We start from the raw sequence: 4,229 nt of genomic DNA, 5'->3' as shown, positions 1-4,229 counted from the left end.
CAAAAGACTTGACAAGAAAAATAATAAAAAACACTTCAAACAAATAGTCTTCTTATCAGTTTATGAATGTGTGGATTATAGAACAAGAATGAACAGAAAAGGTTCATGATACAATGTAGATCATCTGAGATTTATGAATCAGAGCGTTTTTATTGAAAATTAGGTGGGAATTGACATGCAATTAGGTTTATAAGGACAAAGTAAAAACAGGTAGATATAGACACATGCACACACAGGTCTGCATTCATCTGAAAACAATAGTCAAAGTGTTTGACTGAAATTCTGTAGAACGGTTTTAAACAATTAAAATCTTACCTGCCATAGATAGTTCTTTGAACAACTGGCAAAACAAAATTACTGGAAGTGCAATGGTTAATTTAATAGTATTCACTTGAACAAATGAATTTTTCTTTAAAAGACTTGGACCTTCCTGCTGGCTGACGTTGCACGTTCGTGGTGAGACGTATTGTGTTACTTCCTGTTTGTCAGTTGGTAGTTTGAGCGAATTATTTGCCCGAGTCATCTCTGTTTTCTGGATTTATCTGTCTTTTGCACAGTTTTTCAATCTAGTTCACAAACACACTTAGTATAGTTGTTTTTCTACTGTTGGATAGTGCTTAAAACACCTCTTATCTTTCAACACTTCTTGGTTTTTATTGGTGTATTTGGCTCTGCTAGCTCTTGCTAGAGTTAGCTTAGCATGGCTGCAGCTTCTCTCCCTACTTCCTCTGTTTTCACTTGCTCCATGTGTCAGATGTTTAGTTACTCCTCTGCCTCCTTTAGTGGTAATGATACATGTAACAAATGTAGTCTTATGGTAGCTTTGGAGGAGAGGCTGTCTGAACTGGAAGCTCGGCTCCGTGCTGTAGAAAAACCAGTAGCTAGCCAGGTCCCCTTAGACAGCGCGGAACCACAGAGGCTAGCTCCCGTTAGTGGTCCTCCAGCAGACCCCGAGCAGCTGGAACCCCAGGCCGGCTGGGTGACGGTCCGGAGCAAGCGTAGTGCTAAGGCTAAGCCCCCAGTTCACCACCGACCCGTTCGTGTTTCTAATCGCTCTACTAATGTTGAAGAATTTTATTTAACTTGGAAAGATAGTCTGCTAACATATAAAAAAGCTATCCATAAAGCTAGAACTTTATATTACTCATCTTTAATAGAGGAGAATAAAAATAACCCTAGGTTTCTGTTTAGTACTATTGCTAAACTAATTAAAAGTTCAATTTCTATTGAACCATGCATCTCTACAACTATAAGTAGTGATGACTTCATGAGATTCTTTATAAATAAAATTATTTCAATTAGAGAGAAAATTCAAACCATCTTTCCTTCTACTATTTCTAGTCCCCTGTCAAATGAGGTGAATGAACTTAAAAAATTTCACTAGAGCCTGATTTATGTTTGGACAGTTTTTTGTCCTTTTGAACTCTCTGAATTGTCAAAAAGAATAACCTCATCCAAACCACCCACATGCCTGCTAGATCCCATCCCAACCACACTGTTTAAAAAGGTATTTCCCTTAATTAATGTTCACATTTTGGATCTACTTAATTTGTCTTTAATGAATGGTTATGTACCACAGTGCTTTAAGGTTGTTGTAATTAAACCTTTAAGAAGTCTGATCTTGATTCAGAAATGCTGGCCAATTATAGACCTATATCTAATCTAACTTTCATCTAAAAAATTCTAGGGAAAATAGCTGCAGGTCAGTTGTGTGAACATCTACAAAGAAATAATCTGTTTGAAGAGTTTCAGTCAGGGTTTAGAGCTTATCATAGCACAGAAACAGCACTAGTAAAAGTCACTAATGATATCCTCATGGCCTCAGACAATGGACTTGTGTCTATACTGGTCCTTTTAGACCTCAGTGCTGCATTTGATACGGTTGATCACAATATTTTACTACAGAGGCTTGAATATGATATTGGGATTACAGGAACAGCTCTAAAATGGATTAAATCATATATATCTGATAGATTCCAGTTTGTAAATGTAAATAATAAATCTTCATACACCAAAGTTAGTCATGGAGTTCCTCAGGGCTCAGTGCTTGGGCCAATACTCTTTACTTTATATATGCTTCCATTAGGTAAAATTATTAAACAGCATGGGATAAACTGTCATTGTTATGCTGATGACACACAATGATATTTGTCCATTAAACCCAATGAATCCAATCAGCTACTTAGACTACAAGCATGTCTTAAAGACATAACAACCTGGAGGACCCTTAATTTTCTCCTGTTGAACACAGACAAAACTGAGGTTATGGTTTTTGGACATGAGCACCATAGGAATTATTTTTTTTCAGTCTTTCTCCCTCCTTAGATGGCATTAATCTGTCCTCTAGCTCTAATGTTAAAAATCTTGGTGTTATTTTTGATCAGGACATGTCTTTTATCCCCCACATTAAAAACGTTACTAGAACTACTTTCTTTCACATGCGTAATATCACTAAAATTAGAAACATCTTATCTAAAAATAATGCAGAAAAACTGGTTCATGCATTTGTCACGTCTAGACTGGACTATTGCAATTGTTTATTATCTGGATGTCCAAATACTTCTTTAAAACATCTTCAGTTGATCCAAAATGCTGCTGCCAGAGTCTTAACTGGAGTTAATTGGAGAGATCATATCTCTCCAGTTTTAGCTTCTCTCCATTGGCTCCCTGTCAAATCCAGAATATAATTCAAAATCTTACTTCTAACCTACACAACTCTCAACAACCTGGCTCCATCTTATATTACAGATCTTATTGTTCCATATTTTCCTAACAGAGCACTTGGCTCTCAGGCAGCAGGTTTACTTGTGGTTCCTAGAATTTACAAAAGCAGACTGGGAGGCAGATCTTTCAGTTATCAGGCTCCTCTCTTGTGGAACAACTTCCAATCTCTGTCCGTGAAGCTGACACTTTATCCAGTTTTAAAACTAGGCTTAAGACTTTTCTTTTTGATAAATCCTATAGTTAGGGTCGGCTTGGGTTTCCTGAGCTGTCCCTTAGTTATGCTGCTATAGGCTTACTGCTGGCAGACAAACTGACCACAATTTTCACTCTGCTGCTGTCTTTACTTACTCTGCTCAACCTGTTTTGTATTTGTAATTATTTTTTCTATCATTAACATGTGTTTTTTTGTCTTTCAGATACACCTGGACCTATATCTGGACCTACCATTCTGTGTCCATCTGTCTCTCCTTCCTGTCCTCTCAAACCAGCCGGTCAAAGCAAATGGCCGCTTGTCCTGAGCCTGGTTCTGATGGAGGTGTCTTCCTTTTAAAAAGGGAGTTTTTCCTTTCTACTGTTGCCACTGTGCTTGCTCAGGATGGGAGACTGCAACAAAGCCAAGACTCAACTTGTCTGCTGAATTCCTTAGATAGAGAACTTTACTAATTGGCTTTTATGTATGTGAATGTTTCTGTAAAGTGCCCTGAGACAACTTTATTGTGATTTGGCGCTAGTTGTTTAAGGCAGCCGCAATCCACACTGGTCTTTTGGGAGTGGTGGCGCAGAGGTTAGAGAAGATGGGCCTGTAATCGGAAGATCGCTGGTTCAACTCCTGTTACCGACAACATCAAAATGTGGGTGGTATTGGTGAAGCAAAAATTTGGTGTTGTACTAACTGAGAGTCATACCCAACACATCTTTGCTTTAATGTTTGCCACTACTTTTAGAAAAAAACACTGTCTGGTAGCAATATATCTTATGAGCCAGTAGATGAATTTTAATGACATTCTCAGAAAGTAATCACTTGATGTACATCTACAGTTAATTACATTTTTAAGTCAGCCAGATTCAAAATAGCCACCAGAACTAATGAACATAAAACAGCATAATACAGTAGTCCCTCGCTACTTCATGGTTCGTTTTTCATGGACTCGCTCTATTGTGGTGTTTCAAAATAAGATTGGACATGACACACAATTGGCTGACTAATGGATGAGCCAAATGAATGTCATGGAATTTTTATTTAAAATAAATTATTTTAAATTATTTAGCACCTGCTGCACCTCTGTGCAGCCCACACTGCAGGATAAGCTTCCTTCTGTAGCTGATCAGCTGTTCTCCATGCATACTGAGAAGTGGGTGTGGCCAAGAATGCTTGCAGGTGGCTGAGAGCAGCTGAGGCAGAGAGAGGGAAAGCATGACATTCTGTACTCTTTTGGAGGGTTTAGAATTTAGAAACATTGTTTAAAATATTGCAATAGTGTGGAAAAGATTTAAAATGCCTCTAT

Source organism: Nematolebias whitei, chromosome 3, assembly GCF_014905685.2.
Source record: "Nematolebias whitei isolate Nwh7 chromosome 3, NemWhi1, whole genome shotgun sequence".
Taxonomy (NCBI): Eukaryota; Metazoa; Chordata; class Actinopteri; order Cyprinodontiformes; family Rivulidae; genus Nematolebias; species Nematolebias whitei.
Note: the sequence above shows the minus strand (reverse complement) of the source record.